This window comes from Numida meleagris, chromosome 5 (assembly GCF_002078875.1).
Source record: "Numida meleagris isolate 19003 breed g44 Domestic line chromosome 5, NumMel1.0, whole genome shotgun sequence".
Classification (NCBI taxonomy): domain Eukaryota; kingdom Metazoa; phylum Chordata; class Aves; order Galliformes; family Numididae; genus Numida; species Numida meleagris.
The window spans coordinates 59,645,471-59,663,178 of record NC_034413.1 but is presented as its reverse complement, the minus strand read 5'-3'; the positions used below and the strand labels follow the sequence as shown (position 1 = coordinate 59,663,178).

Here is a 17,708-nt window from a genome sequence, read left to right as displayed (position 1 = left end):
ACTATTCATCTCAGCCCGGACAGTTAAATCTCAGGTATCAATAAACAAGAATCTGACTTCTAATTAAACATAACAGAGAACTAGTTCTCAGGTAAGGGACATGTGTTTCCTGTATGAAAACAATGAGTATCATTCATTGCATTTACTAAAACATCCTACTGAGAAAAATGATCTGACCATTCTGCTTGGAACCAAAAACTTCTAAAACCAGCACCGGTCAAGGCAAGAAGATACTGCTGGCTTGAGATGCAATCATTCATTTACTCTACAATTCAGAGTTCTGAGTAGGCAAACAGCTTTTCCTCAAGAGCACTCATGTTCAGCAAAACAGAGACCCCAGTGCTTCTTCACCACGTTGGCTCAGCTCAGTGTGAAGTTTCATGTCCCAAAGAAGCAGGAGCACAACAATGTCACAAACCAGTAAGCTAACTGAAAACTAAGCAGTAAAATAAATGGATCACAGCTCCAACTGGAATGAAACAGTCGAGAAGGGTAAGTGAGCACCCACATGTGGAGTTAGCATGCGACTAAGGAGAAAGTACTACGAAACTATAAGAGACTATGACAAGATTTATGCCAACCTACTATTTATCATACCACTACTAAAAAAAAAAAAAAGAGAGAGTGAGCAGATACTCTAGCAGCAAACCAACAAGGGAAGAGCTCATCACCTGGGACAAGACCTTGCCTGTAATTAAATTACCTCTTATTTGTCTTTGGAAAACATCCAGCAGGCTGCAGCTCTGGCCATTCCTTACTTATAACTGACAGTTACTTTTTCATGATAAAAATCACTTAAGCATAAAAGTTTATCTCAAAAGAAGTATTAATCAAGTGATAAATTTAGCTCTGCATGCCATGGTGAAGTTCACTCTACCTAGGTGTAAAAATTTGATGTTAAAAAATGAATATATGCTAGATTATATAACATTTGCAGTCCAACTGCCTGTCTTAACCTTTTCTTATTTTTTCCCAGTGTTTAAAAATTAAAGAGAAAAACAATGCAATAATCTTAAAATCAAATGACTGAAGCAGCAGATTGGTTTAAGAGCCTTCAACCCACACTAATTCACCTTCCAGTATATAGAAGATTTACAAAATGCTTAGCAAAAAAAAAATCACATTTGGATCTTCCGTTCCACTGAAACATGTTGAACAAATGCTCTTGTAACCAACCAAGAGCAGCCCTAATGTCCAGGCTGTCAGGAAACAGAAAGTCACAAGGCACTACCCTACTGCCAGCCTGGGCTCTGCGAGGCACAGCATTGAACTGCTGGGCCTGACCTTTTCTAAGGGTTTACAACTCATTTCCACTGAGAAGGAGCTTTAGGTAATGAGTTACAATACCCACCAAACGTGTGTCCATTTCAAACTCATAACAGAAGGAACCAGCACTAGAAGCATGTGGTAGTCTAAGGAAAACTGACAGTGGAGACTTGATGCATTTTGCCATATTCAGCCATATTCTTTGTGCCTGAATGAATGGCAAATTCCAGCTCAAAAGCCCCCTGATGCTTCTCAGCAAGACAATAAATCAATGTACTTTTATGATACCAAACATTAATATTTGGAAACTAAACACTAGCTATTATAGGGACAGCTGACGTTTAGCCAAAGCCCCTAACAAAGACAGGGCAAAAACTCCTCACCTTATAAATTAAAAAAGAAAACGATGTTACAATGTGTACACTGAGGAAGTAACTACATTCTCAAGTGCACTGGTGGCCCAGGCCAAACACAGTGAGGGACTTAAAATTAGATGGCGCTTTTTTATGCCCAGCTTTTGAGACTATTTTGGAGGGGAGAATAATTAACTTTTTAGTTGCACGTGTACTCACACTGGTAAAATAATAGAAAAAAAACATCGCACATATAAAGCCCTCCTCATCAAACACACTGTACAAACACACTTTCTTTTCAGATTGGGATACCAGTGCCAATCGACCACAGTAAATATTTCAGGTGCTGGAGAAAAGCTGCACTAAATGACTGAACATATTGAACAAGCCCTGCTTCCAGCATGTGTTGGTATGCAGAGATGTGAATCTCCGACAGACTCTGAAACTCCTCCAAACATCCTTGAAGCTGAAAGGATTGAAGTCCATTGACTGAGATGGTAAAAGCAAGTGTCCCTACTGAAGAAAGATTTACACAATGAACTCAAGTTTCTCAGCTTCTTGTTCCTTTGGTATGGGTAAGAATCAAAATCTTTACTGTTTTCTACAGAAGCAGTGGAAGAGATGCTGCCAGCAAATAAAGTCATCTCTTCCTTAAATACCTTTCCTTTGAGGCCATCAGTGAGCGCTTTCTGCTCAAGGCCAAGCAGTCAACATTCTGGGACAGATTCATTTCCTTTTTCTAAAAGGGAACAGAAGCCACTGTCAAAGAACCAACTCAAAATACAGAGCACACATGAGAGTTGCGCAGTGTCTCTTGCGTGTGGCATTATTCTGAGGGAGAGTGTTGGAGGCAGGAGGATGGAATATCTGGAATTCATCGTGGTGTCAGCCACCCCAAAGTCACAGGGAGCCTCTAAGGAAAAAATTCAACATCAAATCAGGTGTGATCAGATCCAGCAGCATTAACATGCACAGAAATTACAAAGAACCACCAAGAGGCATTTGCTTGTTAATTAACCCCTTCACCATGACACAGAGCTGACCAACTGCACAAACCCAAAACAGAGTACATAAGAACAAAGATTAACAAAAAACACAAGTCAACCAGCTACAAGAGACAAAAAATGAACAAAGAGGAAAGTTTGATGTAAGACAACAAATAAGAAATTGCACCTGTGAAATCAAGTCAGTAAGCAAACTCAAAAGCAATGTACATGAAACAAGTTTTTATGAAGAATCTAGCTTAGCTTCCCAAATGCCCAGAGTAAGTTCTCTTAAAGATCTTATGTTTTATTTAAAGGAAAACGCAGTTCTAAAATTCCTGACAATTCATGCTTTTATTTCATGAAGTCACAATAAAGAGGCTATGGTACTTATAGTCAAAGGTATCGACGCAGGCTGGCAAAGAAATGAAAGTAAGTTACAATAATGAATGTTGAGATTACTTTTGTAGATTACTATTATAGATGAAAAATCCTATCAGACCAATAATAAAAATTACTCAATATACTTCCCATTCAGTCAGTACAGATATGGTCTTTCCTAGGAGAACACTCTTGTATGAATACTTGACAGTAAGAGTGAGAATTTTTTGTCTGGCTAAGTACAACTTATCCTACAAGAGAAACAGCAGACAACAGGGACAGTGGAGATAGCACAGTTAAAGTATACATATTCTGGTTTTTAGACATTTAAACAAGATTACTAATCACGCTTTCAAAATTATGTATCGTTAGGAATTTACACAATATCTTAAAAATAACTTAAAGTAGGCTGGCTCTTTTGGTCAGTGTTGTTTCCCCTGGAAAGGCAGATACAAACACGGGGCCTACAGGTTACAGATTCACAAGCTGATGCAGTGGCCACGTTGATGCTGCAGGCTAATTACTACTGAAGCCATCAGCTCTCTCTCATTCCACTCCTTTCTTCAAGTATTCCTGAGCCCTTCCACATCCCTCCTTTGCTTCTCAAGGCTGAACAATCCCCTTTTTGACTCTTCAATTCCTTTCACAGCTCAAATCCTTCTCCACATGATGCCCATCTCTCTAACCACCTTTCAGCTTTTCTCTCTGGCCCGCTCCACCCCTAGTTTTGCTGCTCCATGTTCTACTCCCTTAACGTGGGCACAGAAGAAGGAACAGCTTTCCACATGCTTGTGAAAGGATGAAAACATCATCGTTTACACAGCATTACAGAAATCAGCAAATGGTTTTTTAAAGATACCTCCCCACCAGGAATATCAGTGAAAGACCTGCATGTTCAATGACTTTCCCTTAAACAGCCTCCCAGATGCATAAACCTGGGCTTGAGGACTTCACCCTTCTTCATCTCCCTATTATCTGTCCCAAGGGAACTAATTCAATGCCAGTAATGCTTAGGGATGATCCTCCTTCAAAATAAAACGTTCAGGAGAGAAAAAAATGCAGGAGAACTGATTAATTGCAAATCTATTCGTAACCCAAAAAGCATGTTGACAGTGACATGATACAGCTTTCCACAGCTAAGTTTTTTGTTATCTAAAAAGAGAATAGAACTTACAGCTTGTATAAGCATCAAGAGACACCGAGAAGATAAAAGATTACATTCATTTTCTAAGGGGAGCTACTCTACAAAGCACACGGAGAAGGAACAGCGTAACCACATACAAATGAATCTACAAAGATGGTATTAAAAGGAGACAAGCTCTCCAAGTTGGCACACCTGCACTGCTCCAGGTGGCACTACGTTTGGAAACTCTTCTCATTCTTGTGCCTCTGCAGACAGGGCCAAACTGTCCTACACCCTCCTCTATAGGCACTCTTACAGTTAAACTAAACGTGCTCTCTGCTTCCTCAATTTATTTGCCACCTTCTGACAGAAAGTGAAACTTCTGCTTCTTACAGGAACCGTTTTTTTCCCTTAAGGACAAAGGCACAACATCCTAAAAATAATGCTATTATGAGCCTTTTTATTATAAGGCAGCATCACTACTGCAGTTATGCACTGCTTCTTCCAAAGCTTTTTCATTAAGTAGAACTCACATTCTTATTAAAACAAAAAACAAAAAAAACCACTATGCCAAACACTATTCAGCCAATAGATAAGCTATATTATCTTAGAAGTGCAGTTTATTTACATTGCCTACGGAAAATATTTCTCCTAACTGCTGTAAAGATAGGTTCTCAGGCTTCAAATACAACTCATGAAATTCCCTTACCTAATACCACTATAAAATAATTTTTAAAAATAGCCTTACTGGTAGATTATTTTTTTCTTGTAAATACCAATTAATTTTTCCATACTGTATTAGCACTAATGGTACCCTAACATTACTCAAAAACATTTTTTGCTAGTTCTGAGCATGAGGCTTTTTTCATTAGTCATTTGAGTTCCTTCTGTTGTGTCCTTCCATGCACATCCTGTCCCAGTACCTCAGTGTCACAAACTCAGTCTTTCCTCTGAGTCTTCCAGCATGCACGCAGTCTGACACTGCTAAAGTACTTCGGAACGCATCAATTATAACGTCCCAAAATTAAAAGGCCAAAAGAAGAGTGACGTACAGCAATGTATAGAACGCACTTGTTAAGGAAGAAATCAAGTAACTGGGCTCCTCTGTTCTCCAGTTTCTATTCACATACACATTGCACTGGAGGTGAGTTTGAAGCAGCTGCAGGAGCCTCTCCCTCTGCTCAGCGATACCTTGCTCCGCAGAGGGAATGAGGCCTTTGCTGCACTCCTACAGATGTGCAGAAGAAACATTTTCCCAAAACAGAGACACGAGCAGCACAAATGGCCATCCTCGATGATGAGATGTAATTACTATTTAAATAGCAAGGTGTTCTCAACAGAATATAACACTACAAGTACTTTAAAAAGGCCCTTAACAAATTTCAGTATGTCCAAAAATGCAGCAGTCAACTGAGTTAGCCCCAAGTTCCACCTTATCATAGGTGTAGGAGATAGCCCAGAACTGTCAAGTTCACAAAGATTCAAAGAGAGGTAGGTCGGAAGCAAACCACTATCCAGTTCTGTTAGCCCAGCAGCCCTGACCAGAGAACAAGTACTCTCCAGTAATTATCTGTCGCAAGGGATTGGTAAATAGCAACTAGGCATCTAGAAATGATGTTGTTGAAATGGGGCTGCCAATATCAAAGAGCTCTCCACAGCCCCACAATTGTCAGGAAACTGAGTAAATACTGATAACACCCCAGCCTGCTGTGAAATTGTTGACGTTTTCTGTGGAAATGTGTGACAACAGCATGTAATTTGTTCCCTACATCTCAGGAAGGAGGGTGGCCCATTGCTACGAAGGATTGTGTAGCTCCAGGAAGCTACTAAGAATAAAACAACACAGATCCATGGGTCCTTTCACAGTCCAGTAAATGTTTAAGTCATCCCAACATTGGCCAGCACTGGAAAAGGCCCTCTCTTCTGTGCTAGCAGGGTCAGAAACTGGAGACTGGGAGGCCAGAGAGCACAAGGGGTGTGGTTCCAGCTGGATCCCTTGGTCCCTGGATAGCATCAATGACAAGTGAAATAGTGGTGGACTGTAACAGGCACCTGCCGCTCCTCCAGTCAGGGGAGGTGTCCCAGAGATGAAAACATAAATAAGAAATGAAGCAAAGCTTATCCTTTCCAGATTCAGGAGCTGGCATCAGGCAGCTCTGGTGATTTCTTAGTAACGAGTATGACAGACAGAGGCGATGCTAAAGAGTTTGCCACCACCGCAGCCTTATCCCTCTGAAAAGTAGCTCCCACTCTCCAAGGACCAGCACAGCACGTTTATTCAACAGAAGGTCACCCAAAAATTTCTCAAAGAAAAATAACTTTTTGCCAGTCGAGAGTATGAGGAATCGACAGTGTCCATCCGAAAACGTGCTGTTCTCAAAGTCACAGCTGGAATCCAGAGAGCAGAAATCCCTGTTATTTAACATAAAACTAGCAAGAAGCTTGCACCTGCTGGTGACAGGCAGGCAGACTGCTAGAAGCTATGCTGATTCTTTAAGAAGCACATTAAATAACAGACATGTCCATCTGTCCTCTCAAAGTATATAAAGAGAAACACAAATTAGAATTTCTTCACAGCGTTAGATCATCTGCTTTCCTCTAAGAAAAATCTGCTGAAAAAACACGAGAGAAATGAAGAGGTGCCAACTAGAGTGAGCAAGTGCTGACAGAGCTCATGGAAGTGCAGAAAAATCTCATCTAGCTCTAAAGAAATCCACAATAAATAACTGAAGAGTACAGATACCCAAACACACACAGCTTACACATTCTTTGTGGTAGGGTTTAAAAAAAAATAGGTTATGCTGCATGTACATCTCTGGCATATGGTGGTCACTACAGCAAAGTAACTTGCATCTACCAACAACCAGAAATACTTTTGCCACTTTACATTCCATAAGCCATTTTGTAAGCTTGCTGTGACACTCTTCTGAAACACAATATGGGAAGATGGAGTAGGAGTAGCCACACCATCTTTACATTGCTAGTTTTTATAATACCACCCAGCTAGTTTTCACATCTCATCTTGAAATTCCATGGACTGTTCAATTTTTAACCACAAGTGATAGGAAAGGTCTTAGAATTGTAGTTGTTTGAACATTTATCTGAAATTCACTTTTGTACTTGGCTTGTTTTCCTAATTCGTTGGCTTCATTAAGAAGTAAGGCCCTTTCAGTTTTCCACTGGATATGACTCGGAAATTTAAGAGAATAGAAAATGTTTTCCAGTAGAATGCTATCTGGTTTAATGGAGATCAGAGAGCTTTTACTTAAGTGCCTATTTCCAGAACAGCTGCAGATAAAAGTATGACATCTACGGGAAGCACACAAAATCTATGCAAGGCAACAAGGGAGAAATATTAAACTTTGACTATTTGACAGTAATATTTAGGTAAAGAAAATACAATCACCATCTCCACTAGTAGCAATTCAAGAAAAATATTACTCAAAGAGATCAGAATTCAATAATTCACCCTCAGCAGGATAGTGCACCAGATGCTGGTATTAAACTTGGGAGAATGATCTATTTACCAGAAAGAAAAAAACCAAAATCATCACCTGTTGTCTGAGTGAACACACACTTGTTTCTGCATTAAGCTCAGATTTTTGTTTTACTTCAGCATTTAATTTTCAAAAGAAACAGATTGATGCTTTTGTCCTAGAACAAAAAAGGAAATTCTGAAGGTCAGTAATCAGGATTGCAATAGTCAGAAAGAAAGCAAGGACAATGTTATAAACTCTAGCTCATGTGATTGACCAGAGGGTAATTAATATCACCTCTTCCTGAAGGAGTGTGCACAGTTGAATACCAAAGCAAAGCTTCAGAAAATATGTATTAATGCAGCATATCACTCTGTTCAAGAACACCGAGTTTTCTGTTTTGTATTTCTCCCAAGTTACAAGTAAATAAAGGAACAGAAGGAATGTAATTTGTGAACTTTTGAGGAACAACAAAAGATATTTTTATTTTAGCTGAAACATTTTGACACTTCAATGCAGGCAGATGCACCATTACATATGGTCTTGGATCCAGCAGGAACGTCTGTTTACCTGACAACTGTGGGAGCACACCATGTAGATGCTATTTCATATTACTTGTAGGTCTCAGTCTAGGCTCAGAATTGAAAATGTCCAGTTTTGTAATTTAAATTAAAATGCATACTTCAACATTCCAGAATCAGATTTCAGATTTTTTTTTTTTTTTTGTAATTCTTCTGCTGATGCCCCTATCGATCACTTTTAATGATGAGAACGAAGTGAGCAAGCAGCTTTGGAAAATGCATTAAACAACATGGGGGAGAGGGAAAGAAGTTAAGGAAAAAGCAACAGATACCAGGATTTCAAAAAGATGTGATCATGTCAGGGGCTATTAGGCATTACTCTGATGAACTCTTTATTTGACATAGCCTGGCACTGCTAGCTAAAGCAGCATTCCTGACCTACTCCCGCGTCTGGCCACTTGTTTCCAGCCTTGCATCATCCTCTCCCTACTGCTGACATGGCCATTTGTACAGCCATATGGTAAACCAGAGCGGAGAATTAAGAAACAACACAATTTTGGCAACATTATTTTTCAGTCAGACCAACTCCCCGCTATGGTTCACTGTGTGGCTTAAGCTCTACAGCAGCACAAGGAAGACAGGAGGGGCCACTAAGAGAGGATGTAGCAGCTTCGTTCACAATCACGGTCAAAATGGTAAAATAGAGGTAAGGTATTGCATGCAGCCAAGAGAACATCATTCACTTCAGCAAAAGCAATTCCAAAAGAAAAATAAAAGAGTAGATAACCGTGACAATGCGGAGAAAAATGTAAAAGGAAACTCAAAACAAAAGTTTTAGATTGTGCATTCACTGAATGTGGGGCGGGACAGCAGGATAAAATGGGGTGCTAAACACAGTAATCAATGGGATTATTTTAATTTATCATGATGAAGTCATAGAAGGCACTTGTTGCAAAGAAAGTGTCAGAAATTCAGTAAATTAAAGCAGGATGAAGAATGATGATAAAAATACAATGGAAAGAGATAAAGAGGGGCAATCATTTACAGAAAGAGCCAATGGCATATTCTCTCCTGCAGCACCACAGACCAGACATCTCATGTATTCACCACCACTTCCACAGCTATTTACAGACTATCACAAAATAAGCCTGAATTCATTAAAAACCAAACCATGCATCAAAGCCAAAAATTAACATCCACTTGTCAGCACTGAAATAGTGGTGTTCTTTTTATGTTTAGCTAAACCTTCCTCTGTATTTATCTGAAACCTTAGCATCATTTCTCTACTTATCTGCCACCGATCCCCTTAAAAACTCCTGCATTATTTAGGCCCCTTTCACCACAGAATACACAAGGACATGCACACAATACAGCAAACAATGACAATGAAGAATAGTTGGGAAGAAACAAGTGGCATGTGATTTGCTTTGTGGTATCTGCATCATTAATTCGTATTTTGTTTCAGGAGGTGCCAGGAGAGAGATTAAGGCTATAGAGCTAATGCAGATCGTGCTGGAAAGGTCAAGTTTTCCAAAGGATCATGAAAATTGAGTGATAGAATAACAAGTGATAGAATAACACAGCCAAAAACATAATGTGAAAGAGATGATGGACATCGTCAGAAAACTTCTCTGTAAGGCTCCCTGTACTATTTCATATGAAGGTGGCACAGTGCCTGGCATATAGAAGAAAACTAAATGGTCGATAATCAATGCACGCATCAGACATTTTATTGAAGCTGTGCTTAGCCAGACAGATAATAAAACTAAAAAGGCCTGAACAGAATACAAACACAAGTACCAAATCAGACCTAAACACCTCTTTTGGCTTGTGCTCAAGTTTTCAGGAATATGAGGTGCTTTAATACAACCCATAATAAACAAGACTCCATCATTCTGTCTGTACTGGTAAGAGACGTGCACAGAACCCGGTATTCGCTGCACTTTCTCACTTCAAATTTATGTACTTGGTAGGCATACAAAAAAAATAACCTCCTTTTATCCAAGAATCTTGAATATTTTACTGGGAAACAATATTTCTCATTTATAAAGCAGGAGAAGGAGATGCGGAAAACTGAGTAATTTGCCTGTCGCTGCACAGTGAGTCAGTGGCAGCAGCCCACACTGGTCATACATCTCACTGTTCTTATCAAGTATTGGCATCGGAATAAGGGTTGTTACTTACATGCCATACATTAATAATAACATGATCCTCACATAACTTCAAATTTATGCTTGTTCTTTCTTTTGCCATGACAATGAACGTTGGAGTTTACACAACGCGCTGTGTAACACGCTAGCCGCCTCCTTTGTCAGTCCCTGTCTTCACTACCTCAAGGACGGGAGAAACCAAGGCTTACCAAGAGCACTGAGAACTAGTTACACACCATACTAAACTTACAGTCATTCCCAAAACCACGACACTACAACGTTAAAAAGCAAACAAAACAGAAACCAATTTATTGGCAGTTATTATGTATCTGCTCAAGGAAGGCTCAGTTTAAACAGGGCTAGCTCCTTACACCTGATGTCACTAACCCCTGACAGCATCACGGAGCTCTGCATCTTTAACCTGATCCAACGCAGCACTGGACTCCTTTATCCGTAGGGCATGCTGTGCCAGTCATTCTCATGCAGACTTTTCTCTTTGTGGTACGAAAATGGATTAGTATGTGAGAGGAAAAGAAAAAATGACGATGATGGTACAAATAAACAAGGAATATCAATATTTAAACGAAATAAATTCTTACTGGAAAAGTTCATTTATGCAACTCAAAAAAAAAAAAAAAAAAGAATTTCCTTTAGTTAACAAGCAACTCTTAAATCCCACAGAACTTGGCATAACAGTCCCTACAGCATATCATCTTTGGCACACAATCACACAACACAGCCCAGGAAAGACTGGATTTTATCTTCACCAGTGACCCTGGCAGACCTTTCCAGAAAGACAGATCTTCCTGTTTTAACTGGTGCCTACACACGTGTCTACAATTACATCTCTCCAGTAGAAGCCTCCACTTAGCTTCCTTACGGCGCGGCCAGCTTTACTATTTATGAGAGTACTGCTGAAATCTAGCCCTTTTAAATCAATGCATATTGAAAATATGCACCATTACTTTTGCCAAGAAAACACTAAACATGGCATCATGGTGTATGAAAATACAAGAGAGATTAAACATGTTTTGCTGTAAAGAGTTTTGTGGCAGCACATCTAATGTTACTGGAACAAACCAGCAGTAGTGGGCTGGGGTAGGCAAATCCAAGGTGTACTGTCAAGCAACTGCACAAACATGCTCCTCTACCTGAAGATCCCACGTGGTAGATAGGGATGGATTCTGAAGTTGTTCCTTACAATTTCTCAAAAGCAACATCCCGACCTCTCCACACAACCCCTTCTTTTGCATGACATACTCAGAACATTACCACCTGACAATAGCAGTGCCCACCCAACCCAACTCACCCTGGCTGCAGTCACAGATCACTGCTAATGCTGATGGAGGCACAGGAACTGGAAGGGGAAAGGCAACAGAAATAGAGGAAAATCTACTTCAGGAACTGCAGCAGGCTCTGTGCAGGTTTAGGGAGCTGCATCAGCTGCAAGCTATAAGCAGGCTTTCATGCTTCTCAACAGTAAGGAGCGGAACCCTTGTAAGTAGAAGACTTAACATATTGATATTACTGTTGAGAACAAGTTCTACTATATTAACACAGCTCCTAGGATGCCCATGAATCTATACACTCCTACTAAAAGGCAATGCATTAATAATGTTTAGAACAACTCTACCATAAATTATGCTTAGGAACCTGCACAACTACAGAGACCCTTATTGCAAAGGGTTAACAGTGCTCAAATGGGGTTGGATGCACACTGCTGCACTCAGGGAGAAGAACTGAGGAGGCAGGCTTAACTGTGTGGCTAAGTTAACTTGTTTTAGGAAACAATTACATAAGGCACTGGTACAGGTCACGGAACAGTAATTGCTACAGAAGAAAACCATTTATATACAGTAGCCAAAGTGTAACTGGGGAGAGGGAAAAGAGAACTATCAAGAAGTATATGTACTTGTAGCTTCACCTACTTCCTTGAAGACTTAGCTTTAGGTTACAAGTTGTAAGATGCATTTCAAATGGTAAATGAAGTCTTCAAAACCATTTAAACTGACATACAAAACTAAGGCTTCCCATCTAAAACAAAAGCAGACATTTGGGCACTGAAATAAAACTTCTGAAGTTACTTTCCAGAGCTGCTGTAGCACTTAGGAACTCAAGTCATGAAAAAAATCTTGAACAATCACATGAAATGCTAACTTCATACCTGTTGATTTTATGCTCTCTCTATATTGATATTTTAGTGTTTTCATGCATATTGATGATTAAGATGTTCAAGATTTGTGGAAAACTCCACAAAATCCTTTTCCTGGGGGGAAAAAAAAAAAAAAGGTGTCTCCCCCAGAAGCTCAAGATTCAGATGTTCAGTTTTCAGTTCCATTCACTGAAAATCTAGCACATCTTTTCTCTCTTTTCTTCCTGACCTCTCTCCCTGACATAACCCCAAACAGCACCCATTTATTCAATAGTAAGGCTGCTTTTATTTCACCACAGGAAAGGATTCAACTACATGAATTGGACATTCAATACTGAATGAGAATGCCCCTGAGTCGAGTAAATTTGAAATAATGATTTTGCTTGTTAGCAGAATTTTGTTTTACAACAATTTCCTATGTAGACAATTCCTGTATAATTTTTTTTATATATACTGTAATAGATCTGAGCCAAACAGGCTCAGATGAGACAAAACATAAGCAGAACAGAAAGTAAAAAGAAAACACAATTCAGCATTTAACTAAAACGTACAAGATCAGTGTGAGATCCTGTTGGTATACACAACACAGATGCATATACAAACCATTCCAAACTTTCTTAGAGTTTACAACACACGACCAGGCCACCTTGGCACAACGTCAGCACTAAAAACCAAAAACGTGTTAAAGGACAGCCAGATCAGCCCACAGAGAAATGCGTTCAGGTCTTTAACAGACATTATCTGTCTCACAATAACTAAAATTACATAAATTGTGCAGAGACAAACAAGATTTTTCCCTTCGTTTCTTTTCCAAACTTTTTTTTTGTTCATACCTAACAGGCTGCTAATGCTACTGCAAGCACTGGAAATCTGAACTAGGGCATAAAGGTTAAGAGCAAGCTGCAATTAACTGCATTACTACATTGGGCCATTTGACAGTCAGATCCAGATGTTCCCTTTTGTCTGTCCCATCGCACCAGCACAGCACTGACTAGCAGCATTCTTTTTGTGAGAAATGGGGAAAAAAACAACAGATTTTTTCTTATGACCTCAGCTGATTTCAGCACACGTCTCCTGAATTAAGAGGCCATTATTTCAGTTCATTGGCACCAAATATCCTAATTCTATGCTCTACCAGCTGTAACAAACTCCACCGTACTCTATCTCAACAGGTTTACAAAACAACACATACAAGTACTGAGCTGAAGCTTTCTGTGCCATGCACTTGCAGTTACCCCTTCTTAGAGTTGTAGAAGAAACTCCCCAATTCTGTGCTGTTACCAAATCAGCAACGAAACCATCCGCCAGCACAGGCTGAGTGCAAAAATAGCAGCGAACCACTGCTAACAAGTCGCCAGGTGAGCCTTCCTCATTCTTCATATTGGGAACAGTGACTCGGATTACTACCACTGCAATTCCTAAAGCCCAAGAAATGTCCTTACATCTTAAATACTTGATTTTGCATTACTAAGTCACGTTCTCTTTGAGTGCCCAAATCTATGAGTTTATTTTATTTTCCTTACAGAATAATCCATTCCTCCAAAACACACAATTTTCTGAACCGCATTGTCTACAGCTTTTAATAAGAAGAGACATAACTCTTGCACCAAGGTTATTAGTGAATGTAATGAGACAGAATTAATTTCAAGACTTATTCTTGAAGAGCATGCCTAATAATCTCTCCATCCTGTTACTTGCTCTTACATTATAGCCATTTGCAGACTTCTGTCTGGTCAGCTTCTGATCCAATTTATGTTTTCTCTACTAATTCCAGCAGTTTTCACCTTTAAATAACCCCTCACAGGCAGTGCGTTCAATGATTTACTATATTTACTGATTTACTAACCCAAAGATCCACTTCATTCACAGCAACACAGATGTAAATTTAGGAAAAAACATTTTACACGGGGATATCAGTGCTTTTAGAACACAAGACCAACGTTTATTCTTAAAAATGTAGACAATTTTCTGAAAAGTGTGCATTTCTTCTGCAAGTTCAAACAATTTCTGCACTTTGTCAAGCAGGGATAATCAATTGCAACAATACAGAATAGCATACAAACCGGTCAGACACTAATTCTGCTGAAGAGGATCATAGAAGGTAAGTGGGAAGGAAAGAATATTTTTAGCAGGTCATAAGATGCAAATATAAACCAGCTACATCATGCTGTTGTAGAGAGGGAATTCCTCGTATGAGGATGCTTAGTCAGGCACATAGCCCACGGGGTAGATGAAGGTCTGCTCTCATGTCACTCAGTATTGCAAAACCTCAAATGGATTAGCTGATAAAGCCTCCAAACATAAGTATATCAACTAAGAACAGACAAGAGATTGTTTCAGCATCGAAGTACAAAAACGATATGTCTTAAAAAGTCCAATAATCATAACATACAGAAAAAAAATCAGATTACTTTACCTGAAGTGAAGGTCTAATAGTCTGCAAGAACTTTGAAGCATGATTAATTTTTTCTCCATAGATAGCTGGTGGAATGTTTATTAAGAAGCTCAAAATCTAACATCAATTAGATATGACTTTTTTAAAGTAAATGACACAGAGGACAGCAGCACTCCCACGGACAAACCGTCAGGCAGAAGAAAGCACTTCTGCAAACAGAACGGTAAGTACAAAACAGTAAATGAAGTGGCCAGGGAAGAATTTAGTCTAAATTTAGGACTATATTTTTGTCTCTGAAGTAAATTTCTAACCACCTGTTCTATAAACAGGCTTAGTTAAGGAACCTCAGCCAGTTTGAAACGATGTTCAATAAAACGGATTATGTGTTGGGTGGAGCTATAAAACAGCATGTAGCATCGAGCAATAAAATCTGCATTGCTCCATACCAGTAACAAGTTTTAATAACTCTGTGCCTCAGGTTTTCTGGGAATTACCCACAAGGGCTGGGAAGACTGTTCCTTTCCCAGTCTTCCCTATCTTTTACCCATTTCTTTTCTCTTCGGTTTCTCTTCCCTGCATTCAAAACAAATGCCAGATGTTTTTTGCCTGTTCCCCCGATACATTTGGGGTTGGCTACAGAAAAGTAGCAATGGAAGAGGAGATGGATAATGCCCACAGTGGTTTCAGTAACATGAGGTGTACGGTTTGTATGTCTTGCTCACTGACGTAAAAGAAGCAGAAGATCCACACAAACCTAAAATACACAAATGCACTCTTTCAGAAAGATTCAGAAAGCCTGTTATATCTCTTAACAGAACCAAGCTTCTCTACATGCATATATGTAAAAATATATGTATATTTGTACATGCCCATTTTTATTTCTTTGACTCCAGCTTAGATTCTAGTTAAATACCAAGCATCTGTGAGAATAGGGAAGGGCTACAGAACAAAAGGGCCACGTTTCAGGAAGAAAGCCATGCTTAGCAGATTTCTGACATTAGGCAAACAAATTATGCCAGCAACATTCTATTATCCTGCTTCCGTAAATGTTGAGCAGCCAGGGAAATTAAAAGAAGCTTCATGCTGCACTGACAAAATAAGAGAGGCTTTGGTGTACCTATCAGTCAGCTGAAATGCAGACATTAGCACACTAACTTTGCGGATGTTTGAATGACATAAGTGTCAAGTTGAAAGCAGCTGACTCAAATGCAATCTGAAGCGGTAAAAGGAAATGGGGAAGAACTTTGAGGAACTCAGAGCACGTCCGAATTCACTTCTTTATCACTTAAGATAACACTACAACAGCACTCAAATCTTAAATGCATGTAATTCTATGTGATAACAAAACTGCTGAGAATTAATGTAACTGCAGTCATGGCACTTTGTGTGTTACTAGCGCTCTCACCATGTTCTACTGGTGCCTCTCTTCCACCGCACCACAATTAAAGCCTTTCTCAAGGTGCATCAAAACTATCATCTGTGTAATCTTACACTCCAACTGCTAGGAGAGAGAAGGACTAGAGACACACACCGCTTCCTCACCTCTCCACCTAGCTGACAGAAATGTTTCTCAGGTGCCAAAACACGCTTGTGCAGGAGGACAGCACTGCCGGTCAGCGCCTTGAGGAAACTAGGGCAGTGTGGGGGGAAGTGTCAGCATCAGATTCCTCCCAAATTGAAACTCCAAAAAGCAGCTCCTAGCCCCAGCTGCATGCTCCTCTAGCAGCACTGGACTGGCTGAGGAGCAGGGATCAGGTGACCCTGATCAGGCTCAGGGAAGGTTATTGCCATCTAGAAGCCCCTACTGATAGCTTGAGTTCATTTTCCAAAGTACTTCCAACTGTGAAAACCAAAACATCAATGCAGAAAAACCCACTGATGTACAAATGCTCTCCTGACAACCAGAACAAAGCTTCGTTTCCCCCTGGGCGTGCACTCCACCCAAGGTGATAAAACCATACCATTACCTGCCTGAAATCACACACAGGAGCTGCCCAAAAGCCGCATTCCCAGGCAGTCAGCATGACTGAAGCCAGGGCTGGGTTTCACACCACGCTTTCCTGTTAGCTACCTCTGGCTGCTCCTACAGAAGAAAAGCACCAACTTGCTGAAGCTTCTAGAGTGCTGAAAGTACCTCACTGAGACCATCTGGCTTTCTATAACCCACCCAGTAACTCAGGACCAGGACTGTGGGAGCTCCCTCAGCCCAAGGTGCAGTAGGAGCAGCGCTGGCAGAGGCACCTCCTGACAGGAACGGGCTGAGCCTCTGGGGGGAGAAGAAAGCCTCACCAACATTTCTGGGTGCACTGGATATTTCATGAGTTCCGTAAATACAGGCAAAAATGCAAAAATTAATTCAACAACTCATACTTCAAAAATTTCTCTTATAGTTTTCATTACAATATACAAATAGGACACTGTGCTTAACATTTGGTTGACCTTTGAGGAAAAATTTCCGAGTGAGTATTTTGTTGGATCTTTGCACAGCGCTGAACATGCACATTGACATGAATGTGGCTCCACAGGAAAGATAAAAATTAAACTGCCGTGGAACGCGGGATGTAAATACATCATTTTCAAATGAAACTGTCAAACATCTTGTTGTGGTGGTAAAAAACCAAATCACTATGCAAAACGATAATACAAGAAAAGTCAATTGTGTGTTTCTAATAATAAATGCTCTTGTGGCTTTTGAAGTCACAAAAAAACTCCTGGCTGAATTGGAGCATTGATCTCTGTAGTTATTTATGTGCAGTTCCTATTAGAATTCTATTGAATTCCTTGAATGGTGAATGGAAGTGCTTTTGAAAACACACAAAAAAAAACTGTTAAACAAGGGACAAAATAAATGGAAAGCTCAGCATTGCCAAAAAAGTTTGAGAAGGTCAACAGAGCATTTCAACTTTTT

The 17,708-nt window shown here is 39.8% G+C and overlaps 1 protein-coding gene across 2 annotated transcripts in view; it reads right to left on the bottom strand.

Moving 5' to 3' along the window:
- The window catches only part of PTPN4 (protein tyrosine phosphatase, non-receptor type 4), a 101,923-nt gene that overhangs the window by 75,097 nt on the left and 9,118 nt on the right, over nt 1-17,708 (bottom strand). The gene's annotated exons all lie outside the window — the stretch shown is intronic.